The sequence below is a fragment of the Suricata suricatta genome, chromosome 14 (assembly GCF_006229205.1).
Source record: "Suricata suricatta isolate VVHF042 chromosome 14, meerkat_22Aug2017_6uvM2_HiC, whole genome shotgun sequence".
Lineage (NCBI taxonomy): Eukaryota > Metazoa > Chordata > Mammalia > Carnivora > Herpestidae > Suricata > Suricata suricatta.
Window position 1 is genome coordinate 47,809,533 of NC_043713.1, and position 20,250 is coordinate 47,829,782.

At 41.1% G+C, this 20,250-nt stretch overlaps 1 long non-coding RNA gene across 1 annotated transcript; it reads left to right on the top strand.

The window, feature by feature from the left end:
• The first annotated feature begins 6 nt into the window (after window positions 1-6).
• On the top strand, window positions 7-1,903 carry LOC115278228. Its single transcript, XR_003902769.1, has 2 exons — window positions 7-122; window positions 250-1,903. It is a non-coding gene; the product is annotated as an uncharacterized LOC115278228 (long non-coding RNA).
• Window positions 1,904-20,250: the final 18,347 nt, after the last annotated feature.

A 20,250-nucleotide genomic window follows, 5' to 3' on the forward strand; every position in this document is an offset into this window, starting at 1 on the left:
GGCAGCCCCGGGCCGCCCCCTGCGTGCCGCCCCCGGCCGCCAGCGCGGCGCGGAGAGGTCACCGCGGTGGCATTCCTCCCCGCGCGCTGTTTACGTGACTTAATGTACTTCATACGCAGCGGGTAAGTTAGGGCCGCGATAAGCGGGCGGCCGGAGGAGGGTCGCCGTAAAAGCCCCACGCTGGGCGCCTCCTAGCCCTCCCCTCATCCATTAACCTTTTTACTTTCTTCTTCCCTCTCTCTTTTAAAGCTTGTTATCTAGGCCACCCATGACCGACGAAAGATCTTCCCTCCCTGCTTCTCCCAAGGCCGCTTTAAACCAAATAAATTTGGCTATTAAGGGCCAAGATGCCTGACAAAAGATCGAAAGGTGTCTATCCGTGATCGCTTAAAGAAGCGGAGGAGAGGCTTGTGGCTCTCTGATCCCGATAAAGACATTCCACCCGGCGCCGGCCTCCCTCCCCGCAGCCTGGTTGCGTCCTGGCACCCAGAGATCGCCGCCTCACTGGCCCACATCTCCACCGGCCCGGCGGGGCCGGGGTCCGTTGCACCGGGAATGTGAACGTCCCCAGGCAGCCGGGGTCCCGGGAGCCATGGAACTCCCGGCCTGACGGAGATGGGCTCCCAAAACAGACACCCCGCACTTGCCAGAAATTTAAACCGAGCTCACTGGGACCTGAGTTATTGTCCCATTTTGATTATTTTCTGATGTTGAATAATTCTACCTTTCCACCCCCACTCGCGGCGGTTTTGCCGAAGGGCGCTGTGACTCCACATCTCCGGTTTTCTGGAGCAGCTCTTCTTTTGAACCCCAGTCAGAACCAGACGGGTGAACTGGACAGCTGAGTTACACTGAGGCCAATAAGGAGAGTTTGGACTCGCCAATTAAGAGTGTGCAGGTGGGAGGCAGAGGTCCAATCCCTCAGTCATCCCCAGCTTGGGTTTGGTTATGAAATGCAGTGTTTATTATCATTGTTAATTATTACTGGCATAACCACACAAAGCCTAGGGCTGCCAGCTGGGCCGAGGCCCTGCCCCTGAGGTGATCCTTTTCACTAAAGGCAAGGCAGGGACTATGCACTTTCCTGACCCAGGACTGGAAAGTGGGCTTGGGGAGTCAGGTGCCACGTTCTGCGGGTTTCATTTCTTCTTCCCTTAAGTAGGTGTAGCATTCCCCCATACTCTAGTCTCACCTAAGCCTTTTCTACCACTTTGCATTATGGGTAGTTAAGAACCTTCCAGGTGGCAAGTTAGAGAGATTGTGCTGGCTTCCTTGCAATGGGGATTCTTCTTAGATGTTCTGCTGTCTCCTTCTGTTCAGTGGTGAAGTTGGAGACAGGACTCTGAATTCCAAAGGGGAATCCAACATCTTCAGTTTCTGTCTGTCACCTCATACTGGGTCCCGGAAGTTAAGAAGACTCTCTTTTCTCATAGCCTTCTTCCAAATAAGGTGAACTCCAAAGACATCCACCTCGTCTAATCCTTCCCCTTCATCCAGCCACCCCTCCCGGGTAAGGGGAGATAGGGAAAATCAGAGCCTCAGAAGGAAAGGTATCATTTCTGCTCCCCAGAAGGTGAAAGAGATGCAAAAATTTCAAACACACTAGACATGCAAGACCCAGACTTTTCCTGGATTTTGCTGGTATCACTAGATGTGCAGATATTGCCAATTCTAGGATCAGAGTCCAGATGCCACTGCCCCAGAGCTGTCTCAGCTCAGAGACCTTTCTGTTTCTCTTTTCTTGGTTGCTGGGGAGGGGGGGTTCACAATGTTGTAAGGCAAAGCAGAAAAGGAGGTGATAAGCTATTGGAGATTTGCTAAGTAACTAATGCTCCTCCTTGAGTCAATTAAAGGGGAGGGAAATGCCCCCAAAATAAAAAATGTCTGCATTTACCACCCAGAACTATGACCTCTGCACTCAGTTATGTTGCAAATATGTAGAGAATCAGAACCAAGAGTTGTCTACCCATATGCAGCCCTCCAGTTTCCCGCGCTTGCCCAACACCACTGAGTGTATACTGCACAGAGAGAACGAGAAGAGTTAGCTCCCTGTTTTGAAGTGTTTACAGTCTAAAAGTTTGGGACTTCTGTGGAGCCGGCAAAGTACCACAGACGATTTCAAAGATGGAGGGAGATGTTTGAGCCTTTCTCTAGAAGAGTTTACCCAGGCTCATTTTGTCTTCTGGGCTTCACCGTGGGTTTGTAAAGAACAGAGTCACTCTGGCTCACAGACTAAGGCAATTGCCTGGGTTGGAATCCTGATTCCACAACTTCCTAACCATGTGACCAGGACAAATTGTCTAACCTCTCTGTGCCTCAGTTTCCTCATCTGTAACATGAAGATGATAAAAGTACCTCCGCGGCAGGATTGTTGAGGGGATTAAAAGATTTCTAAAGTGGAAGTGCTAACAGTACCTGGCACATAGTCAGCGCTAGATAAGTGTGAACTTTTATTACCAATATCTATATTGTAGTAGACTCACATATACTACACCAAATTTCAATTTCTTGTGTGACTCAACTGTTCCCTGGAGCTCATTGATTTCCAAGAAAGAAGGTCTTTCAGCACCCATTCAACTTTGGGTCCTGCCATTCATTAGAGGGCTCAGGCTTTTCCTAGGTACCAGCAGTGAGGACTTTATTTATTGCATTATGGTAGGAAGGGGTGGGGTGAGACAAACATAGTTCTTTACTTGCTTTTGATTCCTTTGAAGAAGAAACATCCCTTGTTGTTCCCCCTTGCAAATGCAGCAGACTCCAGGGGCTTCTCCAGGACGAAGATAATAATCTTGAGGCTCATCCCCTGAGAAAAGTATCCTGGTCTGCAACAACACATTTTTCCCCTTCTGGCAGCAGACAGGAGTGAGTTAACAGATGGGGCCATGAAGGAGAGTAACCTGCGGACTGGCATTAGATAAAAGGGTTGGGGGGACCAATTAAATTGACCTGGTCATCTGACGAGGCCATCTCACACTTTTCACCTTTCAGTATACATCACTATTTATGCAGGACTTATTTGCAGTCATATTTTGTTAAGGGATAGAATATTAAAGATCACTCACAAGCTATGGAACACATTCATAGAGGAAAATCTAGGCCATTTCAGGCATTTTTCAACTCATTTTCTTTCTGCTGTTGTTGGGTTTTTCCCCCCTGTATAGCACCCCATCTTCTAAAATAAGATCTAAACTTCAAAACAAAGAATGCCGTTCTCTAGATAAATGACAGAGCAAGAGGTTGTTTTTCAGAAGGCACAGTCTGGAGGGAACATGAAAGTCTCCTCCTGCCTGCAGGTTTTCAGTGGGGTTTGTGCCCAAAGCCTGTTTTTCTCTTGTCTCTGACAGTCCTGATCTTCTCTATGTTTGATTTACTGAGTGCTGTCATTTCTCTGCTCTTTACTTTCACAATCACACATTCAAACCTGATAAAGTTCAAGACCCTGAATACTTGCAGCTTTTGCAGATTTACAGTCCTCCTGCCCCCCACCCCGGCCAGCAGCCCTGAGGCTGATTGAATCCTCATGGACAGAAGCCTTGGGGGATCAGCAGAGAGCCAGCCAGTCCAAGAGGGCTGGGTCCCTGGGGACGATAGCCCCGATGCCAGCTCCCTTAGCCAAAGCAAACTTTAGTGGCTTCCTTCCTGTAGAAAATGATGGTCAGCATTCTCTCATGTGAGTTTCAACTTCTGTTTTGTAACTTGCCCACAGGCAGGTATAGGAACTGTAACTTGCAAAATTTTAAATAGTTGGGTGCAAAATCATGGCAAGCTTGCATCAGTGCCTGATTTGCCTGGATCTACTAAACAGCTTTGGGATCAAGGGCAAGCCACTTAACCTCTCGGTGCCTCAGTTGCTCCATCCATAAAATGGTAGAAATATTACTTTCCACAGACATTAATCACAAACTAATGACTAGAGCCCTCCTCCCTGCATGTAGCTCTGTCAGGGCCCCAGGAAAGACTGCTAGCATATGTCTGATTTGGCTCTTTGGATTCTGTCAGGTTAAATACAAACCTACAAGTTAATCTAAATACTATACCAATGGGCTAAACAAAAGGAATGATTCATCTCTAAAGGCTAAACAGTTAACTCAGGCTCAAGTTTGCAAACTACTGAAATGTCTGGCTGGAAGATGCTATCTAAATAACGTATTCTTTGTCTATAAGTGTATAATAATAACTTTAAATCACAGGACACTGATGATGAATATTCTTATTTCCCATATGGTTACCGGATGGGGACTCCACATTTACTAAATAATTGTTTTTACATGATTTAATGTTTTTATATGTCTTGAATTCTCAGAATTTTCTGAGTAAGGTAAACATTTTAGGCAGCAGTGGTTTAAGTAGGTCTTTAAAGAAAATCACTGTTTCAAATCCATAAACTAAAAAAGGTGTGATTTTTTTCCTTTTAAAATTCATACTATTTAAAGGGAAAATTTTGCTCACCTGTTAAGGAAGGTAAGAGAATTGTTCTCTATCTTCTTCAGAAGTTTCTTCTTCTTCTTCTTCTTCTTTTTTTTTAATTTCCCCAACCTGTCAGGAGACATCCATTAGAATATGTTATGATGGGGGCACCTGGGTGGCTCAGTCGGTTAAGCGTTCAGCTTCAGCTCAGGTCATGATCTCATGGTTCGTGGGTTCAAGCCCCGAGTCGGGCTCTGTGCTGACAGCTCAGAGCCTGGAGCCTGCTTCAGATTCTGTGTCTCCCTCTCTCTCTGCCCCTCCCCGGCTCATGCTATCTCTGTCTCTCAGAAATAAATAAAAAAACATGAAAAAAATTAAAAAAAAAGAAAAGAATATATTATGATGTTGCTTTTTCTGGACCATAATAATATTCACCTCTAGAGAGGTGAATAAAAATAGCAACTTGACTTAATGGATATCAAATAACTTTCTGGATACTCCTAAACCAGATTACTGCTCTGTTTATAATACCACAAATTAAAGACACGCAATTATCCAACAAAAACAGTGTGAATATTACACCATTTTTAAAGACTGACTACCACAGAGCTGGTGCCCAGCCAACTCCAGCCAAAAACCACAGGGTGGATCCACAAATAAAGCTGTCAACCTTTGCATTTCAAAGGCATCCTTCTGTAAAGAGCTCAGCATGCTCTGAGCAGAAGTGAAAAAGCCCTGGTGAATAGGAAGGAGCCCGGGGCGAGGTGGGGGCGCTGAGCTGGTGGGCCAGCATAGAATATATCCTCACCTTAGCCCTGTGGCTGGACTAAGCACCCAAGTGGAAGTTGAGAGTGTGAGGCTCTGGGTTCAAATCCCAGCTCTGCAGCTTGCTCTAGGGTTGTGTGTCCGTAAGCAAGTTTTTAAATATCTCTACTTCTCATGTTTCTTATCTATAAAAAGGAGCGGTAGTAACAGTAACCATCCCCAAAGAATTGTGAGTTAACTAAGTAAGTTGATTTTTATAAAGAAGAGTGTCTGGCTCAACCTGCAGATTTGAATTGTTTGATAAGTAAATAAAAACACAAATTTCTACCGAAGGCCAGCTCTTAAGGGGAAAGGAGATGAGGGGGAAGAGAGGAGGTATTAAGAGCTCAAAAAGTTAGGTAGGAGGGTGATCAAAGGCATAAAGAAAACTAAAGATGTGGAATTCCCGACATTTTCTTCTGCAGATTATTTAAGACCATAAATTCACCTTTTCTGTATGTATAGCAACTTCCAATATGCTGTCTGCACAATGACAGATGTGCCAACAATTTGTGGCTTTTGCCCAGCATGGCATGCTTACATCAGAAGCGAAGTGAAGGTTGCACAGGCAACGAAACTCTTTCAGGGTGCAAATATTTGAATGTCTAACAAATGAAAAAGGCTCTTCTTTCTGGCAGCATCAATAACCTTTCTCACTTGAGAAAGCACTGGTGATGGCTACAAGTGGGCCTGAGGTTTCCACACCTGTTCTGTCCTCATGAGCTCCCCAGGTTGTGTCCACAGTCACGAGGGACGTGATTTTAGGGATTGTGAAACCCATCCCCTAACCAGCAAAGAATGCCACAATGCGTTTCAAACACAGTGGCCCTCTTCTTCGTCCACCCACCCCACTGCACCCCCAGGATTATGGCTGCCCCCCTTTCTGCCCAGGCACTTTGTGGTCATTGTGACATATAGTAAATCACAGGTGGCTTCTCTTTACTGCATCCCTGTGTTTCTCTAATCTGTGAAACCTGAGGGGCACAGATCATGTCTCATTCATTTTTATCTTCCCGTTAACACATGCAGTGTCTAGCACAAGGCACTCACTAAAAGCTTGTTGAATAAACTCTTCAGTGTCATAATATTGAAAATTTCAGTTACTGCTCCAAACTCAAAGCATAAAATCCAGCATTATCAACACCACTTCATTTCACACTAAAAACAATGATCTTTTTTATTTTCTTTCTTCCTTCCTTCCTTCCTTTCTTCCTTTCTTTCTTTCTTTCTTTCTTTCCTTTCTTTCTTTCTTTTCTTTCTTTCTTTCTTTCTTTCTTTCTTTCTTTCTTTCTTTCTTTCTTTCTTTCTTTCTTTCTTGAGGCTCCACCCTGTCAGCACAGAGCCTCACATGGGGCTCGAGCCCATGAACTTTGAGATCGTGACCTGAGCCAAAATCAAGAGCTGACAGAGCCACCCAGGTGTCCCAAAACAATTATCTTTTTATATGACTTCCCAAAATTACATTTTTTCTTCTACTGCTAAATAGAGTCCTCAACCAGAATGTTTGAACATCTACTTTTGCAGGGGAATTTATATTGGCTATAGCTGATTATCAAATGATATCTATAGGAGTCATTTTCTGATCCAGTAATCCTAATACAAACAAATTGTGACGATAGTTTGTGGAACTTTGCTACTCCTTAAAGAAGCTATTGTGTTCCTGCAGCTGAGGCTTTGCTTTGGTTTTTATGAACTATTTCACAGTATTCTGCTGCTTTCCAATTTCAGGGTACTCTCCACATTTTTCTTTTTAATTCAGCCAGTTAGAATATCATATTGCCTATATTCAGATTTCTATATTAGACAATAATTTACTGGAGCACCTGAGTGGCTCAGTCAGTTAAGCATCTGACTTCAGCTCTTCGGCTCAGGTCATGATCTCATGGTTGATGGGTTCAAGCCCCATACCAGGCTGTGAATCAACGTTAAAAATTTTTTAAATAAAAATTATTAAGCCAACTGGAAAGACCACTTTACTTTTTTATTTTTATTTTTTATAATTTTATTTATTTATTTATATCCAAGTTAGTTAGAATATAGTACAATAAAGATTTCAGGAGTAGATTCCAGTGATGCATCCCCTGTGTATAACACCCAGTGCTCATCCCAAGTGTCCTCATTAATGCCCCTCACCCATTTACCCATCCCCATCCCCAACCACTCCAGCAAGCCTCAGTTTGTCCTCTGTATTTAAGAGTCTCTTAGGTTTTGTCCCCCTCCTTGTTTTTATGTTACTTTTGCTTCCTTTCCCTTATGTTCATCTCTTTTGTATATTAAATTCCACATATGAGTGAAGTCATAGATTTGTCTTTCTCTAATTTTGCTCAGCCTACCACCCTCTACTTCCATCCACGTAGTTACAAATGGTAAGATTTCATTGTTTTTGATTGCTGAGTAATACTCTATTATATGTATGTGTGTGTGTATATATATATACTGGTATATATATATATATATATATACCATATCTTCTTTATCCATTCATCCATCGATGGACATTTGGGCTGGAAAGAGCACTTTAAAAGAATTAATGGCACAGGACACCAGGGTGGCTCAGTCAGTTAAGCATTTGACTCTTGATCTCAACTTAGATCATGATCCCAGGGTTGTGGGATCCAACCCCAAGTGGGGCTTTGCACTGACAGTGCAGAACCTGCTTGAGATTCTCTCTCCCTCTCTTCTGCCCCTCCCCTGCTCATGCACACATGTTCTCTCTCTCTCTCTCTCTCTCTCTCTCTCTCTCTCAAAATAAATAAAATATTTAAACAAAGAATTAATGGGTGGGGTATCCGGGTGGGTCAGTCAATTAAGTGTCTGACTTCGGCTCAGGTCATGATTTCACGGTTTGTGTGTTCCAGCCCTGTGTTAGGCTCCATGCTGACAGTTCAGAGCCTGGAGCCTGCTTTGGATTCTGTGTCCCCCTCTTTCTGCGCCCCCCCTCTTTCTGTGTCTCTCTCAAAAATAAACATTAAAAATTTTTTTAAAAAGATTTAATGTCTAAGTGTTCAAATCAGGAAGAATTAGTTATATATTAATGGAATCTCCAGTACCATGAACATGAAGCAGAAATGTAACTTCCTTTTTCCAAGCTGACCACATGCTCCTCTTTTGTTTCCATCATGCCAATATTAAAGCACAGACTTCAGGGGTGCCTGGATGGCTCAGTCGGTTAAGCGTCCAACTTTGGTTCAGTTCATGATCTCACAATTCGTGGGTTCGAGCCCCGCATTGGGCTCTGTGCTGACAGCTGAGAGCCTGCAGCCTGCTTCAGATTCTGTGTCTCCTCTCTCTGCCCCTCTCCTGCTCACACTCTGTGTGTCTCTGTCTCTCTCTTTCAAAAATAAACATTAAACATTTTTTAAAAAATAAAGAACAGATTTCAGTCTCAAGAGCAATACCTTTTGCCATTAGGTATAACATAAAAGCACAGATTTATGGCTGGCACACATTAAGCTTTTGCCTAGAAATGTGAGCCTGTTTGGATCTCTCAGGTTTCCATAAAACTGACAAATCAAAAACTGAGTTTGCTGTGGGAAATAAGGTCTTCCGTGCATAAATATTTAAAGGCAAGATGTGAGCAATATCCTAGCATTTCAAAAATGGTTAAAATAATCATGACAAATCTCCAACTGCTGTGAAAACAAACAAGATACAGCTTGCTGACAGGGAAATGCACAATCTTCAAATGCCATACTGTTCAAGAATGATGCCTATTACAGGGTTCCACTATTACTTATTTAAAATGAGCTGGTAACAAAGAATCGGAGAATGGTAAAGCTAGAAGACACCATGTGACATCCTGGTGAGAAACCTGAGATCCAGTGGCTCCCCAAAAGTTCACGTGTAAGTTACTAACTTGGAACTTGGAGGAGATTTTCTCACAGAAATAACATGATCAGTAATGATTAGAACCCTAATCTGTCCTTCCCCCTCTTTTTATACAGTTCTGTGTATACTGTATTAAACAGTAAATACTGTAAACAGTATTGCCTTCTCCTGTTGTTCACTGCATGTGTATACCATTTGATCTATATTCTAGGTTAGTATGAACAATATGGTTCAGTTGGTAGAGCATGCAACTTTTGATCTCAGGGTTCTAAGTTCAAGACCCACATTGGATATAGAGATCACATAAAAATTAAATCTTAAAAAAGAAAAAAGAAGGAAGACACAGTCCCTAGAGATGGGCCTTAATATGCTTAGATACAAGATTCCTCCACCCTTCTGTAAACAGCTAGAATGTTTTTGGTTCCAAGACACAGAACATCTTCTCTAAATGAATTGAACAGTGAGGACATTCATGTGTTCATGTAACTGGAAGTTCAGAGTGGGGCCAGCTTCAGAGTCATTTTAACCCAGGAGCTCCTGCTCCATTTCTCTGCTACTTCCTTGTATGTGCTTCACCCATTTGTTGACCTCATCTTTAGGTCACTCTTGCCAGGTGGCAAAAGGACTGCAATGGGTCCTATACTTCCTGGAACAAGAAGGAGAGAGAGTACCCCAGTTGTAGTGCTGAGTCCTGAGATTCACCTTGATAGGACCTACGAGTCATGTACCCTCACCTCACCAGTGCCCTTAGCTTGGAAGTGGAATGGGCTGATTGGAGTGAGACAATATCATCTCATTTCAAAGTGCACAGGTGATGACGTCAACTAAAATGAAAATATGGATCCATTGAGATTCCCTATGGAGGAGAAATGGGCAGAACACCAACAATATCCACTAAACCATCTTTCTCCTTGTCCCCAGCCCCAGCCACCGAGAAAGGGTATTATGGAGCCAAGAAAGCTAGATGGACAGGGGCAGGCATACAAGTGTGGGGATCAGAGGGTGGAAATGGAAATGTTTTACTTGTTTTCACTTCATCCTAAAGTATAAACTACCTCCATCTTTTAGGATCCCTGAACCACAGATCCCACTCTCTCTCCCAAATCCTGGCTACTTAGACCTTCACTCCACCTTAGACCTTTCGGATCAACCACCACCACTAGAAAGGAAAATGTCAATAGAAAAACATATCTTTTCTTGCATCATTTAAAAGTAGTTACATGTTTTTCATCTTCCATTTCCATTCCACTTCCTTGTTGAAGAGAAACATAAGGGCCCCAGAAATATGACATTCTTTGTCTCCTGACAAAATAGCTTTGGTATCCATTGACTTCCCAGCATGCTTTGGGACAAAGCTACATTGGCTTTTAGTTCACTTTTGATGGTCTGTCTTTAGTCAATATGCACTAAGATTACAAGGTTAACCATGAGAGACTGACTAAAGAAATGTACAAAGAAAGGGGGGGGTCAACACTGATTCCCAGCAACCCTCACGTTAATAAAAGCACATTACCCCAACTCTCTACAGAGTATCCTTTTTTTGACAAATGGCAGTTACAGTGTTTATTCATGAGCCATTGATCTGTAAAATGTAATAAATAAGCTTGAGATTGGAAAATAAGCTGGAATGGGATTCATGACAATCAGTGAAAACACAAAATAAAATAAAGGAAGGATCAATCACTCAGGCTTCTCAGAAAAATTGTCCCACAAAAAGATTGATTTCAGCCTCACTCCCACTGTATTCTAAAAATCCCACTTTCTAAAATGGTGGTTTTTCACTGCACGACTGGCTCAGAGCCCAGAACTCTATCTCTAGAGCTTTCCACAGAGTTCCAAGAGTATTGCAGCCTTTGCTTGACTGGATGCCTAGAAATAGAACTGTCCTACCAAGGGTTAAATTTTAAGTAGTTAAGCTCTCCTTTTGCAATAATAATATTTTATATGTTTGTAATGGCTCACAGTCATTTTAAATTCTGCCTTAATAAAGAGATGTGTATGTCTGATATTTAGGAGCTGAAGGATATCTTTAGGAACTGAGCAAAGCTTCTGGTCTGACACCTGATCTTCCAGTCTCAAAGATGGAATAAGCAGATGCAGAAAAAGACAAGGACCAGAATGGAATTTTTGTTTATGATAATGGCAAATCATTTTTGGAAATTTTTATTATATATTATTTTTGAAAATGAAATTTTTGTTTCAGAGTGAAGTAAATTTGTTCCTCAGAAACAAATGTTAATTTTTAAGTTTTTATTTATTTTTTTAAAATGTTTATTTATTTATTTAGAGAGAGAGAGAAGGAGAGAGGCAGAGAGAGAGGGAAAGAGAGGGCTCTGCACTGTGAGCCAGATCCCGAAATGGGGCTGGATCTCACAAACTGTGAGATCATGACCTGAGCCAAAACCAAGAGTCCGGTGCTTAATGGACTGAGCCACCTAGGCACCTCTAATTTTATTTTTATTTATTTATCTTTTTAAAGACTAACTCATTTTCTATTTTTTTAAGTTTATTTATTTTGAGAGAGAGTGCATATGTGTGCACACAAGTGTGCAAGCAGGAACCAGACAGAGAGAGGGAGAGAGAGAATCGCAAGCAGTATCCATCCACACTGTCAGCACAGATCCCGCCTCAAGGCTTAAACCCACGAATCATGAGATCATGATCTAGCTGAAATCAAAAGTAGGAACACTTAACAGACTGAGCCACCCAGGCATCCCTATTTTTTTATTTTTAAATTTTTATTTACTTATTGAATGTTAATTGTTTTTTAAAGTATTCTCGTCTTTTGACTCGTTTCCAGCCCAGTATATTCTCCTTTTCACTAGCATGATTTTATCTTTTGTAAAGAGAAAATAGCTTTTAATTTGGGGGCATGAATAAGTGACAACAATCAACATAATACAACAACCAACATAATACATAATACTATTTTGTGTTCTTAATCACTTAGTGTGGGTATCAGTGCTCCTTTGCTTTATCCCAAAGGCTTTTTTTTTTTAAAAGCTAATGCTCTCCCTTCACTTTACACTGAGGTTTCCAGGCTTGTTTTCCAAATTATCCACTCCCCTGTGACTTACCCTACCCTTCACAGGGGCCCAGAATTAAGTCTGCAGGAAAAGGCTAGCTCAGTCTCATTACACTGGAGGCCGCTCAAAGGAAAGGAGTAGTTTCGAAACCCTTGTTTCTCAACTGTCAGCATTGAAAATCTATGAGGCGAGTGGACTTAAATGAATATAATCGTTTCAGAGAGTAACTTGATAATCAGCTTTACTAGTCAGAGAGGTTATTGTGTAACTTCGCAACTTTATCTCCAATGGTGGCAAATTGTACAAAATTTATATGACCCACAACAAGGAAATTATTAAGGACAGCACATCCACACAATGGATCATTCTATTGCCATTAAAACGCATGTTTCTGAAGAATATTTGATAAACGGGAAAATGCTCATCTTTATGGCTGACAAGATAAGGAAGAGTCTTAATTTTCTGTGTGTGTGTGTGTGTGTGTGTGTGTGTGTGTGTGTGTTTCTCTATTTTACAAGTTTCTATAATGAGCACGTATTGGGTTTTTATGAAGAAAAAAAAATACCCCAGGAATTCAAAAAGGCCCAGGCTGGGCGCTCACCCTGGACGTGAATGAAGTCTGGCTGTCAGTGCATCAGTTGATCAGTCAGCAAATATTTATCTGATGCCTACCTTGTGCCAGGGACAGTGACAAACACCGGGACACAAGTGACTTTAAAATAAAGCAAAACAACCCCACCCAGGAGGGGTACCTGCTCAGAGGCACAGTGAGTTTTGATTGTATGAGCAAATGCAGATGGTTGCTGACCCCTTGGGAAACTCCAGTTACTGGCACCCTAATGAAAAGAAACTAGTTTAACAGACATAGTAAGTTTTTAGAATCCAAGATATTGATCACCAGAAAGTCCACCTAGTCTAAAAGTTCTTTCTCCTACATGCTATTTTTAGGAAAAAAGATAAATGACAAGAAAATAAGATCACGTAGATGTACGTTTTTTTTAATTAGCTTATTTCCTACCTTGTGTTTTAATGCCACCATGTAATGAGAGTTGCTGTTCATACTAACATATGATACTGTCTGATTCAAAAGTTTTTTTTTAACATTTATTTATTTTTGAGAGACAGAGAGAGACAGAGCGTGAGTGGTGAGGGACAGAGAGAGAGAGGAACACACAGAATCGGAATCAGGCTCCAGGCTCTGAACTGGCAGCACAGAGCCCGACGTGGGGCTTGAACCCAAGAACCGTGAGATCATGACCTGAGCCAAAGTCAGACATTCAACCGACTGAGCCACCCAGGCGCCCGATACTGTCTGATTTTAAAGACTACCTTCCCTTAGGGGCATCTGACTGGCTCTTGAGATCAGGGCTGTACATTTGAGCCCCATATTGGATATAGAGATTACTTAAAAAATAAAATCTTAAGAAAAAAAACCAAAAACTTTCTCTCATCTTTGTGCTCGGGTTCTTTGGGAATGGTGATGTTCAAAGGGTAATGTTCAGTTAACCAGAACCTCTTAACCATTCTGGTTAAATGGAAGATTCCTTATTTAGAATTTAAGGTTATCATGAGGAATTCAGCTTGAGGTGAAAACAGTCAATGAAATTTATGTCTGTAAGAAATTATGTTGAAATAACTATTATTATTGTTATTTTCAAATAGACTGGATTATAGTGGTGAACAGTACAAAAAAGCCAAGAGTGAAAATCTTACTAATAATAATTTTGTTCAAAAGCAACATCTTTTGACACATCATGCTATCCATACACAAATAGAAGTAATATACTTACAGACCATCCCAGATAGGAAGCAAAAACCTCCAGGCCCTGGAAACCAGTTCCAATGGTGCTGCTCTCTGATCCAGGCAGTGTACTACCTCCGTGGGATTTGCTTTTATCATCTGTAGAATTGAAGTGACAATTGCTACTCCTTTATTACTTTACAGTAATGATTTAAGAGTAACTAATATATGAAGGGATGCCTGGCTGGTTCAGTTGGTTAAGCATCTTACTCTTGCTTTCAGGTCAGGTCATGATCTCATGATTTTTGGGATCAAGACCCTCTTTGGGATCTGTGCTGACAGCATGGAGCCTGCTTTGGATTCTCCCTGTCCCTCTCTCTCTGCCTCTCCATTTCCATCTCTCCCTCTCTCTCTCTCTCTCTCAAAATAAGTAAATAAACTTGAAAAAAAGAGTAATATATGAAAATGTAGGTATGATTCCTTTGCAGAATGAGCTATAACTAGCCAAGGAAGACTCAGAAAATCAAGAGCCAATGCAGATACACGAATATATTCTGTCATCTCCAAGCCTTTGGTAGATCCCTTGTGTCTTGACAACAGGAATGACACCAGATGAGCACTAGATAAATATTCTCTTCTTCTGCTCTAATGGAAGGATGATCAAGGGCTATATGGGTTAAAGAAATCTATAAAACCTGTCCAAGGAACTTACAACTAACAACAATAGAAAGAATATCAAAAATAGAAAATCATCACTTGGGAAACAGTAATGACTGGTTCAGAGAAGTATCATCAACAAAAGCTAATATTTGTCAGTGAAAATATAATGAGAAACAAGTTCCCACAATGTTGAGAGAAAAATAGTAACTTTACAGTAACAGAATCTGACAGACACTACCTCAACCAGGTGATTAAATTTAACAGTGCTTGTAATAGAGCAGATGTACGTCATGTGCGTCCCATAGAGATGCTTTGAGAAGGACCCAACATCAATATGGTGCCATGAAAAATCCATGAGGAGACACAAGACAACCCCAGCTGATGGTCAATCTATAAAATAATTGGCCAGTATTTTTCAAAAGTATCAAGGTGTGAAAGGCAAAGAAAGACTGAGGAAGTTTTCTAGATTAATAAAGACTAAGGAGACATGAGAGTTAATGCAACCTGTGATCCCTCATTGGATGTGGAACCAGAAAAAAGGACACAGCAGAACAATTGGTGAGTCTGAATCAGGTTTGTAGATTTGATAAGAGTCTTGTATCAATGGTATCCAGTTTTGGTTATTGTACTGTAGTTAGGTAAAATGTTAACTTTGGGGGAATCTGGATGAAAAGTACATAGAAATTCTTGGTACTAACTTTCTATTTTTTTATTTTATTTATTTGAAAAAAGAAACTATCCAAGATAGGCAACTGGATAGAGATTTCTTAAAATTATTTTTGTGAAGTGATACTCAGGAAATAAACAGAAATCTGACTTATTTAGTGTAACATGTCGGGGTATCTCAAAAGACCCTTTCTTAAAAGGAATTAAAATGGAGAAGATAATTTGAGAAGTGATTTTCATTTCCCTTTGCCAAACATGGAACCATAGAATCTCAGTGCTGGAAGGAACCTTAAAGAGAGTATTGATAAGGATGAAACCAACCACAACCTTAACATCCAACAGCAGGGAATCATTTATTATGCTTCACACACTCCATGGACTGAGCAACAATTAAAATGATCTTTTGAGAAATCATGTAGCAAAATAGAAACATGCTTATATCATAATTTTATTTCTTTAAAAATCAAGATGTGGGCTACCTGGGTAGCTCAGTTGGTTAAGCGTCTGACTCTTGATTTCAGCTCAGGTTATGATATCAGGGAAAAATAAAAATAAAAGTGAAAAATGAAAAATTAGGATGCAAAATATATGTACACTCCCTATAGCCAACTATTACTACAACTAAAATATAGATACATGAAGAAACGCAAAGGAAATGCATGGTGAATTCAGTTAAGTTGGTAGAATTATGAGGGTGTCTAGCTGGCTCAGTCGGTAGCACATGGGGCTTTTAATCTTGGGTCCTAAGTTCGAGTACCACATTGGATGTAGAGATTACATTTTTTTTAAAAAGTAGAATTGTGGGGAGATGTTTTTTCTTTTTCTATTTTACAAATTTCCTATGAAATTTTAAATTACTAATGTTTTTATAGAGAAAAAGTGAAAATCCTCTTAATTTTGAGCCAAAATTTATCCTTCTATATAATAATTCTGAAATCTGCTTTCACACAACTGCCTTGTCTATGTCCTCTCCTCAGCCACAGATACTAGAGACCTCACACACGATGATGTGGCCCAACCCTTGGGCCACTGTCCCTGAATGCCATCGGCCTTCTGGGCTCTTACCACCTTGTATTTCATGTTTGGGAAGTGAGTTTTGGGAAAACCCATGTGAGCAGCTGTAATTTCATAGAGTTTGCCCAAAATTCACTAGACATTATCTCCATTCTCCTTTTTCATCTTCGTTCCTCCCCTGGGGCTGAAGTTTCACTCCTCTGCTTGGCTCTTACCCTAACATACTGTCTGGTTCTCACCAGTCCCATCCCCCAACCCCAACTCTTGGGGACTGAACTCTATTTCCAGGGGATGAGTTTGCCCAGGCTGCTATAACAAAGCACCACAGATCAAGTGGCTTAAAAACAGAAATGGATTATCTCATAGTTGTGGAAGCCAGAAGGCCAAAATCAAGATATCATGAGGGTTGTTTCCTCCTGAGGGCTAACAGGGAAGTCTCTGTTCCAGGCCTTTCTCCTTGGCATCTTTTATCATGTCTTTTCATATTGTCTCTCCTTTGTGTGTCTCTATGTCCAAGCTTCCCTCTTCTTAAAAGGACTAGTCACTGGATTAGGGCCCACCCTTATCTTAACTTGATTATATCTGCAAAGACCTTATTTCCAAATAAAGTCACATTCTGAGGTGCTGGGGTTAGGACTTCCACATCGGAATTTGTGGCAGAAGAGACACAACTCCCCCTGTAACACTCACATCCCCAGCTGCTGATAGAGTATGGCTTCACATGGATTAGACCACCTGGGATCATCAACATGCCTCTGGCCTGACACTTTCTAGAGACTTCCACGATTGAATTTATCAGATCCCTTTGAACAGACTCATGTTCCTTGGCTACAGGGGGTTATTAACCACGCTAGGAGCTATCCCCATGAGTGAGTCGAGTGTACCTGCCTATGATAAAGAATCTATTTGCCTTATCATATGAGTTTCAATATTACATTTATCAATGGGAAAAAAGGGAAGTACTGTTTGATTCTCTATAGTCTTATTGTGCATTTTAAAATAGTTATGGATAGTACAATTGTACATTTAAAAAATAATTACAAATACATTTTAATTTTTTTGTAACCCATTTATACAACAAAATATTTTTTTCCTTGATAGAGATTATTGAGTATTTCAGGAGGTCATTTTTAAAAGTTTTTGTCAGGAACCACATGTGGCTGTTTCAAGCATAAAAATGTATATTAAGATGTTGTGTTCATGAGATCAGGGTCAGATTTTTTATTAAAAATTTTAGAAGAATTTTATTGGGATATTTTATACAGATGTGAAATTTAGGGGTGCCTGGGTGGCTCAGTCGGTTAGTCATCCAACTCTTGATTTTGGCTCAGGTTATGATCTCATAGTTCATGGCATTGAGCCCCACACTGGACTCTCCACTAACAGCATGGAGCCTGCTTGGGATCCTTTGTCTCTCCTGCTCGCTCTTCCCCTCCCCTGCACACTCTCACTCTCAAAATAAACAAACAAACATTAAAAAAAAATAAATCAAACATGCAGAAAATTAAAAAAAAAAAAAAAAGACAAATGATAGGGCACCTGGGCAGCTCAGACGGTGAAGTGACTCTGGCTCAGGTCATGTTCTCACAGTTCGTGAGTTCGAGCCCTGCATGTCTGTGCTGACAGCTCAGAGCCTGGAGCCTGCTTTGAATTCTGTATCTACCTCTCTCTCTGCCCCTCCCCAACTTGTGCTCTGTCTCTCTCACAAAGATAAATAAACATTTTCTTAAAAGACAAGTGTGAAATTTAATTTTGCCCATTGCCTTCTAGCCAAATGGCATATAGTAATGTTCTGATTCTCTCCTCCTAAATATTCATCTTTATGCTCTTCACTGGGCTCCTCCTTAGTTCCTCTACAACACACAGGAATCCCCTTCCCCACTTCATGGATGTGCTTCCTTTGAATAGGGCACAGGCTTGATTCCTCAGTCTGAGTAAGTCTTAAGTCTCCTCCTCAGGGCTTCAGTGAGAACACATTGACACTTGGTGTCACAATCCCAAGTGACTCTGCCTATTATCCGTGCCGTGTGTGTTTGTACACAGACTTCTTAGGCACCAGCTATTGTTTCTGGCCTCCTTCCCGACTGCTTTCTCGTTGAATCACCAAACACTTCCAGCTCCCTTATTCTTTCTCTGCCCTCCCTATTACTCTTCAAAGCAACTGGAGTCACAGGTCTACCTGGGTGTTTTCCGCCCTTCCCTTATTTATTCTCTTTTCAAGCTCCGTGGATAAATGATTATTTATCCAGGAAACTCCTGGACTCATTATTTCCCAATTTCACAAGATGCCCTCCATCCCAAATCAGAAGTCCATAATTTTTATAACATAACTACCCAGAATCAAGATCTATATATCCAAAGACCATAAAACAAAACCATCTTCATGACCTGCCACTCGTGTCTCAGGCCTTCTTGCTTTCAGAGTCACAAATGTCAGTAAGATACAAAGGAAACGATGCCCTGGGCTCCCCCATCATTCATTTCCACAGGGGGCGAAGTGATCATTTTTCAAGATCCTGGACATTCTCTTCAAAAGCAGCCAACCTCTTTCACTCACTTCAGCCAATCCCAATATCCTGTCTGGATCTGCCCCATTTCTATGTCTACTGCATTGCTTTAAGTGTTTCAAACAGAAAACAATGATATGCTGTCTTTCAAAGCTCATTCAGAGACCCTTCTCTGGTCTGCCTGCTTCTCCACACCTTAGCTGAGGTTAATTGTCCTTCTTCTAGCTCCTCTTTGAGCTCTCCCACTATATCTCTGTCACCTGGCAGACAAAGATTACATTAGCACTTTTCTCCCCATTTCCACCAGCCTTTGACCCAGAGCCTGGCATATAAGAGCTTGAATTATTACACTTCTAAGAATCTGTGAGCTAATTGCTCTTACATTGGTTGCTTGAAATTAGACATAATGCAAGTATTTACACCATGAAAAACACTACAATAAGAACATTTTTTGAGAGAAAGAAAGAGAGAGAGAGAGGCTTCTTAAAAATTTACCAGTACACCACTGATTATACAAATGATGCATGGGTGCAATAAAAATCAACAGTCCCATTTAATAGCCACCATGCACAACCCCAATCTCATTCCCAGAACTCAGTACTCTGGTGTGCATCTTCCAGACCCCCTTTCACATGTTTTATGTATTGTAATATGTGCCAAGTTTAAGCCTGCAAGTTCATTGCCCCTCATCCATCAAGTCTTCTGTGGCTTTTTCTGACATCATCATTTCCACTCCTCTGACATCCTTCAGCACCAACTGCATCATTTCTAATTTCTGTGTGCTTTGTGTTAGTAACATTTTAAATTGTTTGGAGAGAGTGATCATGCCTGTACTTTCTGTGGAACAGACCCTCATTCAGATAAGTAAGTTCAGGATTGAATGTACCTCATGAGGACTGTAGTTATATACAATGATATACTTGAAGGCTTCTAAAAGAGTTATCTTAAATGTTGTCGCCACACATACACACAAATGGTGGCTATGTGAGGTGATGGCCTTAGCTAACCTCACTGTGGTAATCACGTTACAATATGTTTGTATACCAAATCATCATGTCATACACCTTAAATTTATATAATGTTGTATGTCAAGTACATCTCAATAAAACTAGAAAAAAATTAAAATCAAATGAAAAGACCAGACCCTTAAAAATGTCAATTAATTCCTTGATCCAAAACCGACTAGTGAGGTCTGAATATACCATTAGATTTGAAGGTGTGCAAACAATCATAAAAATGATTGGAATTTTTTGTTTATTATATAAAAGGCAACATTGATTTTTCTCGGGGTATTGCAGTGCCTAGGGTGCAGGGGTAAAAGACAAGGGAACAGTGCTGTGTTTCTCTCTGTTAGCATGTCTTTAGGTAAGTAAGCTCCACTCTGCCAGCCTGGAACCATCCAGCGTAGGAGAGAACATCCATGCTCTCAGAAAACAGAGATTCTATGCTTTGCAGTCTTTCTCTGTGTGTATGGAGTGGCCATGTGACACTAAATCTGCTGCTGTGCCCAGCAAGACACTGTGACACAGCCTGAGGGCTCAAGTGAGAACCCCCCTACCCACCCACGCTTGGGTTGCAGACCCAAATTTCAGCCACG